This window comes from Periplaneta americana, chromosome 4, assembly GCF_040183065.1.
Source record: "Periplaneta americana isolate PAMFEO1 chromosome 4, P.americana_PAMFEO1_priV1, whole genome shotgun sequence".
Lineage (NCBI taxonomy): Eukaryota > Metazoa > Arthropoda > Insecta > Blattodea > Blattidae > Periplaneta > Periplaneta americana.
Window position 1 is genome coordinate 65182856 of NC_091120.1, and position 15722 is coordinate 65198577.

The following is a 15722-nucleotide window of genomic DNA, read 5'->3' on the forward strand; positions in this document are numbered from 1 at the left end:
CTAATATCTAGAATACGCCTACAGTTATAGTATTCCTGTTGCTAGTCCCATCCACAATATAGATTTACATTAATTATCCAATTCACTTAATTACACTTTTAATTTCTCTCTCTTCCACTTATCATTTGTTAAGCTATTCTTTCACTTTAATTCTCTTTAATTCAGTGTTTCTATGTCTAATTACACTCTTAGGGCCTACACTTTCTTCTGTCACTTGACACTTTGTGTTCTTGAAATTGAACTAAATTCATGAAGTATTTCATAATTGACATTCAGAGTTAAGTATTTAAATTACAGTACTTATATGAATGATATTTTGAAGGGTATTAATGTACCAGGAAATCTAGGTCACCAACTCCATGTGCTGAATAAAGACTTGCACCCATTTCTATAAGCGTATAGCTTTCCTCAACAATAATGATGGTAGATTATTGACCCTTATTTATTTCAGCATTGAAATATAAATTATTATTATTATTATTAATTATTACTCATTGAAACTTATGAAAAAAATTAAAAATATTCAGCTAACATACATAGAAATTAATTCAAACTTTTCACTATCTGCGGGAATTTAAATAATAATAATAGTAATAATAATAATAATAATAATAATAATAATAATAATAATAATTTATTGCTAGAAAAAAGTTAATTTACATATTTTTTTACATATAAAAATCATTCTAGCACCCACCAGAAAGAGTATATACTCGTGCTCAGTAGGCATTCCACAAAATTTTAAATGAAGTATTTAATTAATTAACAAAAAAAAAAAAAAGTGAAAAGAGAAAAATAAAACTACAGATATTATAGTACTGGTAATTGAAACTATTTTATGTTTTCTCCCGAAACAATAACTTTTAAGTCATTTTTAAAAATAAGGAGCATTAGCAAATTGGATGTTTGGTAATTTAACTGTTATCTTATTATAGACCCTTGGACCGGAGTTGCTACTATGTTTATAAGCTACATTTGGGGTACATTTAGGTTCTGTCAGTCATTTGTTGTCTGATCTTTTACTTTATATTTATGTAAATACAAATTAAATATATTTTGGTTATTATTAAGATAAAAATTTTCATTCTTCTCTGCAGTAGTGTTATTGGCATGAGGGAGGTACTAAAAGTACAACTACATCCTATAATACCATACTGTAATATAGCTGGTACTAATGAGCTGTAAATTATTCGTAAAATATGGATAATAATCAAATAATTTCGTAGGATAATAAAATAGTGAATAATTTTATTTTTAATTTACAGCAAAGAAAAATAACATGTTTATCCCAACGTAAGTGTTGGTCGATTATTATTCCGAGATAACTTAAAGAATTTAATTACGTTATCTTCTTAACATAGTTACTTCATGAAGAATCGCAGCAGAAAACACTTTCTGTATTTGTATTTTTTCCGTTGTTGTCCCATGCCGGTTTTCCACGAGTATCTTGGATCTTCGTGAATAGGCTGGTTTCACACAGCCTGCGACATATACAGTACATATTCATACATTTCCACTTATCGATATCAACTCCTATTTAGTTGAGATAGTCAACATATAATACAAGGGTAGACTTCATAGTTTCTGAACTGTGCCCGAACAAAACATTTTCATGACAACGGACTCCCTCGCTTCTTACCCCTGACACTGCAGGCGCATGCCTAGAAGGAGTTTCGCAACAGCTCTGGAGTGTCTTTTCTTCGAATGTTTGTGGTTGTTCTGAGAGCGAGTGCTTATGAATCCACTAGATATAATATAAAGTGTCTCACAAGTGAAGGTAAAAACGTAAAGATGAAACGTATACACTAGTATAAGCAAAAAAGCCTCATATGATGAAAAATGAGTGGAACGGAGAAAAAGTCTCTCCGGCACCGGGATTTGAACCCGGGTATTCAGCTCTACGTGCTGACGCTCTATCCACTAAGCCACACCGGATTCCTATCCCGGTGTCGGATCGAGTCCTCTGAGTTTATTGCACTTGTTCTTCTTGTCTTGTACTCGTTCTCCTTGTCTTGTACTCGTTTTCCTTGTCTTGCCATCGTTCTCCTTGACTTGATCTTGTTCTTCTTATCTTCCCCTTATTCTCCTTGTCTTGCCACTGTTCTCCTTGCATTGTACTCGTTCTTCTTGCCTTGCACTCGTTCTCCTTGTCTTGATCTCGTTCTTCCTGTCTTCCCCTTATTATCCTTGTTTTCCCTTATTCTCATTGTCTTGCACTCGTTCTCCTTGTCTTGATCTCGTTCTTCCTGTCTTCCCCTTATTGTCCTTGTTTTTCCCTTATTCTCATTGTATTGCACTCGTTCTCCTTGTCTTGTACTCGTTTTCCTTGTCTTGCCATCGCTCTCCTTGACTTGATCTTGTTCTTCTTCTCTTCCCCTTATTCTCCTTGTCTCGCCATTGTTCTCCTTGCATTGTACTCGTTCTTCTTGCCTTGCACTCGTTCTCCTTGTCTTGATCTCGTTCTTCCTGTCTTCCCCTTATTGTCATTGTTTTCCCTTATTCTCATTGTATTGTACTCGTTCTCCTTGTCTTGTACTCGTTCTCCTTATCTTCATCTCATTCTTCTTGTCTTCCCCTTATTCTCCTTGTCTTGCACTTGTTCTCCTTGTATTGTACTCGTTCTCCTCGTATTGTACTCGTTCTCCTTGTCTTGTACTCGTTCTCCTTATATTGATCTCATTCTTCTTGTCTTCCCCTTATTCTCCTTGTCTTGCACTTGTTCTCCTTGTATTGTACTCGTTCTCCTCGTATTGTCCTCGTTCTTCTTGTCTTGTACTCTTTCTCCTTGTCTTGTACTCGTTCTCCTTGACTTGTACTCGTTTTCCTTGTCTTGCCATTGTTATCCATGTATTGCCCTCGTTCTTCTTGTCTTGTATTCCTTGCCTCGCCCTCGTTCTCCTTGTCATGTCCTAGTTTTCCTCGTCTTGTCCTAGTTTTCCTTGTCTTGTCCTTGTTCTACTTGTCTTGTCCTTGTTCTCCTTGTCTCGCCTTCTTTCTCCTTGTCTTTTTTTCTCGATCCCCTTGTCTTCCCCTCGTTCCCCTTCTTGTTCCTTGATTTCTTACATTCCCCTTGTTCTCCTTGTTTTGTCCTCGTGTTATTTCTGTTCCTCTTGTTCTTCTAATTGTCCCAATGTTCTCTTTGTATTCTCCTTGTAGCGGAGAGAGCGGTTCATTTTTGACCTGATAGCCAATTTCGAAGTTTTTCTCAATATCTAATGATGAGAAAGACGTATAAGTAGTTATATGTGAAAAACTATTACTTACTTACTGACTTTTAAGGAACCCGGAGGTTCATTGCCGCCCTCACATAAGCCCGCCATTGGTCCCTATCTTGAGCAAGATTAATACAGTCTCTATCAACATATCCCACCTCCCTCAAATCCATTTTTATATTATCTTCCCATCTACGTCTCGGTCTCCCCAAAGGTCTTTTTCCCTCCGGTCTCACAACTAACACTCTATATGCATTTCTGATGTGAAAAAGTATTATTTAAATTAAATTACAGGAAGATGAGATGCAGTAAACTGCAAGAGAATTTAGCGTACAGAATTATTTTGATGGAATGGGGCTTCAATTGAAAATAATGAACTTGCTGTAGGCGATGCTATATCAAACTACAGAATTGATGTACTGTGATTTTCTATTACGTAGTGTTCGTAAACCATATTAACTATTAAAATTTTATCTCCCACGAAGCACTCTGGAATTAAATATCATGTCCTCAGGACTTACCCTTAGTAATAATAACTTGAAATTAGACGTGTAGGTATGGTACATGTAGCCTGGTATATGGGAGCAATTTATATTAAATATCCTTTGTGGCATAACATTTGTTATTTCATAACAATGAGTTTTCCAATAGAACAAACACTTGTATATTTATCATGTCAACCAGAAAATTGACTTCACAGGAACTGAAGCTGTGTTATTCAAAGTTGTGGGTTTTTTTAAACCTCCCATTGAAATCCGCAGTTTGCCCAGGGGGATTCCGGTTCGTTAGCAAATTACAAGCAGTGCTCTACATTGTCTGGCTCCTGCTATAGATGAAGTCACCGTCACAAGTTTATGCTGAGTAAGATAAAATATTAATGTATTTCGTAGACGTTGATGAAAGAAGACTTTTGAGTTCGCGAATTTGAAATCTTCTGATGTCGGCTTTGTCCTTGGAATTCCATTAAAGTAAAATAGAGTGTAGAGTAAGTAACAAATTGACCAAAGTGTGGACGAAAATTCTTGGCTGAAATGGTCTGGACGAAATGTACAATTGGACAAAAATTCTCGACCGAGATAGTGTGGACAAAGTGACATTGACAAAGTAAGTCTGGACGAAATGTACCATTGGACGAAAAACGTTGGGCGAAATGTCCGCTAACCGCGTATATATCGTAATACGAAGTACATTCAAAATCAGGAATTCACTGAAGAAATGGTACCGATACGCAGTTACCAAGATTACAAAGAATACGATCCTGTGGAGGACTATCTGATAGGACTTCGTTACAGAGTTGTTATTAATCCATCTGAACATGACCCTGAATCAGAAGATGAACATGTCATATTTTGTCACATTTGTATTATATATTAAATTTATACATTAATTTATTTATTATATTATATTACATAATAAACTGGTCAACATGATAATAATAATAATATCAATAATAATTATTTATTTATTTATTTATTTATTTAATATGGCAGAGCTAAGGCCAGTAGGTCTTCTCTTCCGTCCCGCCAGACTCTAATTATAATTGAATACAATTGGTTACATAGTTATTACATTAATATTTAGACCGTAAAACAACATGAAAGTGAATAATGAAAGTAAAAGTAAATAATGAAATTTAGATAATTAATGTTAGTAAGACAATAATAAACATTTATAAGAAATAATAATAATTATTATTTATTTATTTATTTATTTATATTTATGTACTGGACAACAGCCATTGACCAATAAAAGTCCAGCACAGTGATACAATTAATACATTAAAATGAACAACTATGGTACAAATTAAATACTTTAGTTAACAACAAAATAAAGAACATAGATTATAATAATTAATTTACAAGAATTAATACTGTAAAATATTAGGGAAAGGAGTTGATTCTTACTACCAATTTGTGTATAAGGATTATGCAAATAATATTAGCAAAGACATTGCCATATTCTAATACTTCTATACATTGAATGGATCGAAATCGCCTACATGTAAGTTAGCATGTTTAATACATCTGGAGACCGGCGAGGAAGATTTAAAATTTCTAATATAGAAGAGTTTGTGATGTCTCATGTCTTTCATAGGAATACGAAGGCTGACACTGTTTAAAAAAGATTGACAATGTCACCTTTAAGGACCTTACATAACAATACGTAATCGAGATCATGACGTCTGGCATACAGGCTTCGACATTTAAAGTGCTCGCATTTTTGATCATAGTTATACCCAGAGTTAATTAATTAATTAATTAATTAATAATAATAATAATAATGAGAATTTAAATTATTTATTCTGTGATATATAACCATTAAACAATGAGAAACTTGTAACAGCTATATTTGTTAACCGAGAATTGTTTGAAAAACATTTCCTTAGTCTATTCTTCAATTGGTTTGATATCTGACACTCACTGACATTACTCACTAGGGAATTCCAAAGTCGAGGAACAGTCACAGTGAAAGAAAATAAGTTTCTACAAAAATTCTTGACCGAAATAGTGTGGACAAAGTGACATGGACAAAGTAAGTCTGGACGAAATGTACATTGGACGAAAAACGTTGACGAAATGTCCGCTAACCTCTTTGCGGTATTATATACGTCACTTTATTCAAATGCTCAGAACTGTACGGATACATTTTAATATGCAAATGAGATTTTAAATCAGATCGACTTCCGACCAGTTGTACATTTAGAACAGCCGTGGCGAAAATGTGATCGTACGCCGAGCCACTGTATAACCTGCAACGTGCATAGCACCTATGAAGGGAGGCGGACACCCGAAGGGGAAGTGAAGCAACTGTCTGACTTATTAACGGATTTTCATTTTCCTTACGTCAAGCACTTAAATATAATTTTATGGAGTACAAGGCTACAAACTAATGTTTAGTACGTGTAACGAAGAAAGAAATGAAAAATAAATGAACAATAACACAACCTAAAATTATCTGTCTTCAGAATATCTCTGCAAAAAAGTTTCAAAATCAGGAATTATGTCACTTACTGCCAGTCGTAGTTGATCACGAAGGTATTTGTCTGTCAGTCGTGATCTACATTTTGTTTTTACTATTTTCATCGTTGAAAATAATTTTTCACAAACGTAAGTTGTAGCGAACATGGCTTCAAAAGAGCAAGCGGAAGAATGAAGCTTCGGATATTTATTTTTTGGCAAAGATTTGAAAGGTTGAACATTTGTCAAGTCCTTACATCTCGCTTTTATTTAACATCACAATGTAAATCTGTGAGTACATTATTCGTACATCTGCTGAAAAAGGATCGACGTACAGAGATAATAATAATAATAATAATAATAATAATAATAATAATAATAATAATAATATTTCGGAATATGTATGTATGTATGATAAGACTTTCTTGTGTTAAACTCTAAGTATTCCGAAGTGATACAGTGTTAAACGTTGTGTAATAAAAAAGTATAATAGTAATAATAATAATAATAATAATAATAATAATAATAACAACAACACTTAACCTTTTAATGTTTCATCAGTTACATGTAGTAACTTATAATGCCGTTTTATGTTATACAACAGTTTTCCTCGTAATACTTGTGAACAAATCATACATTTAATATCCTCATCATATTGGCAGCAAAACAAAAATAGGTCCTCCCATCCTGCTTGAAACTTTCGTTTTTGTAGAGGTACATGGTTTTGAGAGAGACATTGCGACGATACGCCACTCGCAGGTCAGAGACAAATACAAATGGAACTGAGTTTAACTCCAGCGAGTGAGAGGGTGGGGATTGTGGGAGGTAGGAAGCAACAGAAATGCACAGCTATCATTGAGAGTCACAATGTGCTCGTGAGTCACATTTTCGCCACGGTTGATTTAGATTGTTGCTGGTATGTAACTCTCCTCCTTATTTCAAAGTGTTTTCATTCTGCCTATGATTTTTCTAAAGCGCTAAGACACATGTTTACTGGCCGAGAAAGAAGTGGATCGCTTCATCAAAACCGAATTATCGTCAGTAAACTAAAATTTAGGGAGAGCATTATGGTTCTACAATATTACCCGAAAAAACCTATTATAGTTCACAATTGTGCAGTTTACCCTCAACAGATTAAGAGAAAATTGCTGGGTAACTTTCGACGCTGGACCCTGGACTCATTTATGTATGGAATTATAGGATGGGGTAGCTCATTTAAATCCAATTTTAATCCACTTTATTTATTAGAGAAGAAAATAATTAAAATATGTCTTCATAAACCTATTGATTTTCCATCTCAAAATTTTTTCCAGACTTTAATGTACTTAACGTAAGACAAATTTATTATATTGTATTAATAAAATTCATACATAAAAATCTAAATAATTTTGAATTGTATTCTCATAGTTATGAAACAAAAGGTATGAATTCTTTAAGATTGTGTGGACCAAAATGCAACACTGTTACAGTATTTAATCATAGTAGTAATTTAGGCCCAAGAATATATAACAAATTTATATTTAAATATCCTAATCTTGTCAATTCGAATAGTTCTAGTATTAAATTAAAAAATTTATGTATGGATTTTATAAAAATTGAAAAATTGCAAATTTAAATTTATATACTATAATTGAAAATTGTATTGTATAATTATTAATTATAATTGTATTGTATAATTATTAATTTCAATTCAGGAATCCGCCCCTGAGCACGAGTTCTACTCTTTCAGGGGCGAGCTAAGTTTCTCTGTATATTTTATATTTTATGTTATAATTATTAGCAAAATAATAAATAAATAAATATTTCAGGCATTATCAGCTCTATCTCTTTCAGACGCTAGATAACCATAACAGTTGATACAGCGTCATAAAATAACCAAAAAAAATCAGGGACTGCTAACAGAAGTGTCTTCACGGTTACTTAAATATTAAAAGTGATGCTAAAAGCTTTAAGTTCAGTGTGAATTAAGAGTATTTGTACAAAATAGTCGTCTGTATAAAAATTTGCTGGTTATGTAAAAATTACAGTCGAATAGAGTGAGATTATATTTATTAGATAGTTCCGGCGCTTCAATTTGTGCAGTTTCCTCGCATGTTTATGAGTATCCGGAACGGTTGCCATTCTTATCAGCGCCGTAATTCTCGAGTTCGGCTGCATTATTCCGACGCTGACGACTTGCGTCGTTGTCGCGGGCCTCCGCACGCCCGGATCATTCATTTTTCATCCCTCTCCGTCACGCTATTCTGCTGCCAAGTTTCTGATATTGACTGCAGCCACTCCTGCATCCTCTCACTCACACCCGGGCCCTTTCATTACGGACTGCATTAAATAGTCACACATTCCCCCATCGCGAGAGGATTTTTCTCTGTTCTCTCTCTTCCTGCATAGGTCGGAATATCACAGAGCCATGACCTTTAAATACATCTACTTCACAGTTAAAGCAGAGAAAAATTTTCGAGGTTTACAAAAAAAAAAACTATATTACATTGCTTTTATTGTCGAAATTTTCAGAGTTTTAAATGAATTTTCCTCATTCACGTCCTCCTTGCAGGTTAATAAGCTTTGCGTTGGAGCAAATATTTCCTCCTGTTCGTCGCCACTATGAAGAAACAAATTTATTGAATGAAATGGAATGGAATTTACGGGAGAAGGGTACTATGGCCCAGCACTGCGACCTGTTCCGAAATAATAATAATAATAATAATAATAATAATAATAATAATAATAATAATAATAATAATGATTTATTTTAGCTGGCAGAGTTAAGGCCGTAAGGCCTTCTCTTCCACTCAACCAGCAAAAAGTATACATACATATGTATGAACTTACAAAGAATTCAACAATTTGATTTAGATAAGAGTTACATCTATACAAGAGATTATTTACAAATTAGTCGACCTGGTTAGCAAGTTGGTATAGCGCTGGCCTTCTATGCCCAAGGTTGCGGGTTCGATCCCGGTCCAGGTCGATGGCATATAAGTGTGCTTAAATGCGACAGGCTCATCTCAGTAGATTTACTGGCATGTAAGAGAACTACTGCGGAACAAAATTCCGGCACATCCGGCGACGCTGATATAACCTCTGCAGTTGCTAGCGTCGTTAAATAAAACATAACATTTTTTACGAATTAAACAGCAAAATACAATACAATACAATACAATAATTAAACAATGAAATACAAACTGTGTAGCAGAATTAAGTTAAAATACAAAGAATGTTAATATATTTCAAATAATGTTACATAATAGAAAGAGATTATTATGAGACAATTTTGAAAATACAGCACTATCAGGATGCATGTCTAACGAAAAAAGTAACAAAGTAGTCAGTAATAATTTAAGTCAGTATGATTGGAGTGAAATGCTAAGAAGGTTATCTTTGAAGCTGTATTTAAAAGTGTTTATTGTCTTACAGCCCCTAATACTTTGTGACAAGGAATTCCATTGTCGCGAGGTAGATACTGTAAAAGATGATGAATAACAAGATGTTCTATGAAGAGGTATACTTAGCGTGCCACAGATAAGTGATCTGGTATTTACGTCGTGGTTAGAGTATAGATAAGAGAAACGAGACGAAAGGTAATTTGGTGTTAAGGTGTGCAGAATTCGAAAGAGTAAGGACAAAGAGTGTAAAGTTCTACGTTCTTTAAGTCGGAGCCATGAAAGACTTGCGAAAGACGGTGATATGTGATCATATCGTCGGATGTTGCATACGTATCTGACGCACATATTCAGAACTCGCTGTAACTTGACTGACAGTTCAGATATACTGCGCTAACACTCAAACTAGGCGCATTCCCAAACCCACACTGGCTGACTACACTAAGGTTCGTTGCGTACCCAGGTGTCGAGCAGGCAACCACTCTCCTCCTTAGGCCAGCTCCTATCGTGCGTCGCCAGCCGGCGATCGGGGAATGCTATGGAATGATGACGAAATGGAGGAATAGTGACGTAATTATCTAGATGCCTAATATGGGGAAAAACGGGAGAACCTCTAGAAAATTCTAACTGCGATCTTGTCCGCCACGAGTATCGCTATGGATTTGTCAATCCCAGATCTAACCGGGACTCGAACCCTGGCCGCCTGCGTGATAGGCTGGAGCTCTTTCCATTCAACCACCGAGGGGTAAGAAGCAAACTAAGTGATTAAGAAATAAATTCCAATCTTGTTAAAACTGCCTCAGTTGTCTGTTGATCAGCATATTGGCTTATAGAACTGGAGATCCTGGATTCGATTCTCGGGCTCGGTTCTCAATTAATTTTTCTTTAAGAAGAAACATTTGCCTGAGTGTCTAGAGTCTGGAAATTTGTATGAATGTGAGTATAATTTTGAGTTAATATTGCCGGGTTAATATTACCAGTAATTATCAGTTGATTCATCGATCGCATTGGGTCTGTAAAGTTGTAGGTCGTCGGCATAGAGGTGATATCAGCAATATTGTAAGTTCTTTGATACGTCATTAATGTAGATAGAGAAGAGTAGTGGTCCTAATATGGAGCCCTGGGGCACTCCCGCCTTTGTGCACCGCCATGTATGCAGAAAGAATACTTTGTTGTATACTGAAGGCAGATATTCCACTTTCCTTTTTTTTTTTTTTCGTGATTTCAAATATTTTTATTATGCCTGTATGCATTTGTGTATGTAATGTGTGTATATGTATGTATGTATGTACGGTATGCATTTATTTACTTGTTTATTTAAAGCGATTATGTATGCTAGTGTGGTGTAATTACGACTGTGCATGAATGTATTACTCATGTACAGTATAATATGACGAATACAATATATGAGTATGCATGTAACGCACATGGGACGTGAATATGTGTAAACACATGTGTTAAGAATGGAAGTATGAATAAGTATAATATGTGTGCATGTATCAATGCATATTTAAATATGTATGTATCCATGTATGTGGATGTGAATGCAGGCATGATTTTGAATATGTATATAAGCATATGCACAAATTTGTAAGTGTACATACAAGTGAAAATGTAGATGCATATGTAGAAATAATATGTGTGCATGTATCAATGCATATTTAAATATGTATGTATCCATGTATGTGGATGTGAATGCAGGCATGAGTTTGAATATGTATATAAGCATACGCACAAATTTGTAAGTGTACATACAAGTGAAAATGTAGATGCATATGTAGAAATAAACTTATGTATGCTTGTACATGTGTATACTTATCTGTGCGCTAGTAATATGTGCTTAATATTTACGTTTTTAATACATATGTTTCTGTATTGAGAAAACATTGTCCTCCTTTCGTTCACTTTTTTTTCCGTTTTGTTGTGTTTTGGTAATTCCTTCATGCATTGCGAAACAGCCTTTCCGTCTGGAGCTAAAGCACTGGAATAAGATCCCTGAATTTAAGGTATTTTCCCCGCTCTGGATCCTTGCCAAACTGATTGGATTTGTTCCTAACACAGAACTCCCCACAACTTAAGAAATCAACCCTCCAGTGATTAAAATTCCTCTTAGAGTAAAACTGTAGCTTCAGCTCTTAGAATTTGTTTCATATAGATTTAACTCCAATTTGTTGAGTCGGTGCATACTAGAGCAGATAACATGCTTTCTGTTGAACGACTCCAGTTAAACAACACTTGCTTTTTTACTATTTGCGAAACATCAGTTTAATCCTCCAACATTAGCTACTTCTTGAATACTACATCTACTTCAGTGATGTCGAAGGAAGCGCATTTTTTTTTTACCTCGGCGTCGTGCGCGGGCATCAAGAGTTAGGTATGGAAGAAGGAATAAGCAGCCTGTTGGATTAAGAAAACAGTGGTGCACAAACTTCAAGCGGAACGTGAAATTTTATGTCATTTTTATATGCTTCTTTCGGTTTGATATTGTCTATATTGTCTGTAAAACAAAGGTACTAACACCAATTTCTGAATATTGCAACTGTGTTTTAAACGTTAATAACACAATAAAGAGTTGAGAAGGAATATTCACATTAATTCCATAGCAGTACAACTGTACTATACTGAGTGGATGAAACATCATTCATAAAGAAAGTCATATCCCAAAAATAAGAGATTGAGTATGACATGATAATATTATATAATATATTATTATAATGTACCGAAGTACATATGTCCATGCAGATATTCTGCGTCATCATACGATGAAAGATGGGGACAATTCTTCCGACTCCGGGGTGGAATCCGGTGTGGCTTAGTGGATAAAGCGTCAGCACGTAGAGCTGAAAACCCGGGTTCAAATCCCGGCGCCGGAGAGAATTTTTGTCCGTTCCATTACTCTTTCATCGTATGATGACATGATAAGTTGGAATTGACATTGATGGTATCTTTAGCGTTATAAATGTACAAAATCAGTAATATTTGTATATCATCACGTCGAATTGTATCACATAAACATAAGTACAAATATTTTACATTTTTATTAATATTTAACAAATTTTTATATAGCCTATAATAGTGCCATTCAACAAACACAAAATATGTAACATGAGTTCTATTCATTTTACATTTATATTTTTACATATAACGTTTTTGGCAACTCGGCAAAACTATATAGAAATCAGTCAAATTGAGTGCATTTCTCACAACGATGTCAGACTCTGATTACATATAACTCATGATTAATTATTTTAGAACATTGTTATGTTTATCACAGTGAATACCCTATTGGACTTAAGTTATAACATTTGAATATCTGATGATGCCGTATAGGCGAAAACGTTCATATATTTTCTTCAGTAAGATATATTAGCAAATATTAATTTGTAATAAATGGTAAATCATATGATTGAGCAACTTTAAATAAATTTATAATCTTAAACTGATTTATCTGGAAAATCAAAAATGCATTGTAACATGCGCGTAGGTAGTTATATTGATTTTAAAATCGTCGTTTTCTGCCGCTGTCCGTGTAAGTAACGTAACATCATAATGGATTTTCTTTACAAAGCATGGTGTTTAAAGGTGGAAATGTTTTTGTTGGTATGGTACTCAAATAATGGAAGCTTTCCCCCAGTTTGTTGTAGTTGAAAGTGTTTATTTTTCATTACATACAGTAAATATCATGCAGTGTGTTTATTTGCAAATTGTGTTGTTGCGTGTCTTTCCTGTTGTTGTAATTAAATACAGGAGAGGTGCAAGTCAACTGGGATATATGAATTTCAAAATGAGAAGTGGCTCGAATTATGATTATATGCACGGCTCTAATTAAAATGCTGCGTTCGTGTCTTACTTGGGGTTTTCTCTTCGCCCAAGTCATAAAAATTACATCTACTTTCTAAATGTTACGCTGAAGCTGTCGGTTCAGTGCTTGAAATTAAGACCTTACTTTTGATGTATGCAAACATTAATATCTCATCTGCAAACATTACTTCTGTGCCCGTTGGCAAAGAGTCTCTCGCCCAGTGAAGAATGTGCGAATTATGAAGTCTGGGACTTTTACGTAATTTCAGCACCTTTACCTCCTGTTGAGGTTTTGCCTTAAAGAGTGTGACTTCTAATCAAGCGTGCTCTTTATTATTAAGCGATAAAGAGTGTATTCATTTCTTGCATGGTTTCTGTCGCACATTTATTCTATATCATTTCGAACCTTGGTCTTAAGTCAGTCAAAATTCTTCCATCACTTTTGAGTGTGTAAAATGTTAACTGTTTCTGCTAAGGATTCACGAATTAAATCTTGATTATTAAAGTTTTTATTACTATTATTTTTCGTATTATCATCATTATTACTGTTGACATGGGTCACCGTAAATCACGGAATAAAGATGTAGATAGAGGTCATGTAATTTAATAATAATAACCATCATCATCACTAATACCTTCATGGGTTAGACCGCTCGACATGCTCCGTCTTCAAGATTAACTACCGTATTCCATCTAACGCTTTCCAGACCGGAATTCTATCTGGAGTCAATCTTTCTGTGGTCTAATGGCAAGCGTATTTCTAAAAGTATTGTGAGCCATATCTCTTCTGCTTCAATTATTCTTCTTAAGGCGATTTGCTACTTAAATTCCTAAAATCCACCATTTTTTAGCTAGAGAGTTGAATGTTTTTATGATTATGTATATCAGTGTCATAATCACACACTGTAAATTTCAATCTTTTCTCATAAACACATTTTTTAAATTAAACTTAGTTTCTTTTTGTTTTTTAATTTTCTTAGTGAAAATCCTACTTCTAAAAATAATTATTATTTTCGTAACCTATTTTCTCTAAAAGGTAACGCTGCGTATTGTACAATGGAGCATTAGTAATGTCCTACTCTAATTTGTTCATTTGTATATATATATATATATATATATATATATATATGTATATATATATAATTTCTTCAATGTTCAAGCATTAGTAAAAAAAATAATACTGCTTTATATATAATTTTCTAGCAATAGAATTATGCTGAATATAGCCAATCGAATACTCTATAACACAACAGAGGTATTAATGAATAAGTATGCCAAGTTTCATGGCTCTAGCTTTAATAAATAAATATAAAATAAAATAAAATGAATACTTGTTGTTGAAAACTAGAAAATTTATTTTTTGAGATAATTAATTTAAAGATTTAGTTACACATAACTCGTACATTAACACAACTTCTACCAGTTATATAGAAGTATACTTATAAATAAGATATTAAAATAAAATTTGCATGAAGCCGTAAATTTTTCAGCGCGAAAATAAAAAAAAAACAATAAAATTGGTCAAAATTAGCCTATTTTCAGTAGCGCATCGCCGTAATTGAGTTGATCAAAGTGTCCTAGTCTCTGTGCTGCATTGAAGTGTTTGTAGTGCTAATGTTGAATAACAGGTGTATTTTCATTATTATTATTATTATTATTATTGTTATTATTATTATTATTATTATTATTATTATTATTATTATTATTATGTCATTAGGCATAATTGTTGTTGTTGAAATAGGACATCAATAAAATCAGAAATCCGCCCCTGAGCACGAGTTCTACTCTTTCAGGAGTGAGCTAAAGTTTCATCTGTATTATAGGTTATTACAATGATCAGCAAAATAAAGAAACAAATAAATAAATATATAAATAAATAAATCAGTAAATAAATAAATAGGACGGAGATTAGTTACATATTTATTGTTATTATTTTACTAGTGTATAGAAATTATTTTTCCCCGAACAGGCCTCCTTTAAAGGTTGATGTGCCGGTATTACGCTTTTCGGGTTGCAAGATAGATTTTAGTATGTGAGCGTAAGTTGTATGTGCTCAAGTATGTGTGGAATATATTATGTACCTACAGCAGAAGCAGGAACGTTTCATTAGGATCTTATCAGAATGAATTGTCTGTTACATCCTCTCTAAGTTGTAGCCGGCATGTCTGATAACGTATAGATTCAAGACATAGTCGGTATCTCTTCGTTTGCAGCTTGTAAGAAGAGGAGATTGGCGTGTGCCAAGTAAGGCGGAACATGGTCGCTCAATTTATGGAAATGGCTAAGAGAACTTAATCACACTTGGATTGAATTGTTTCTTAATGACCACACTTTACAAGGGATCCTGCCGCCCTGCTCAGACTAATTGCTGT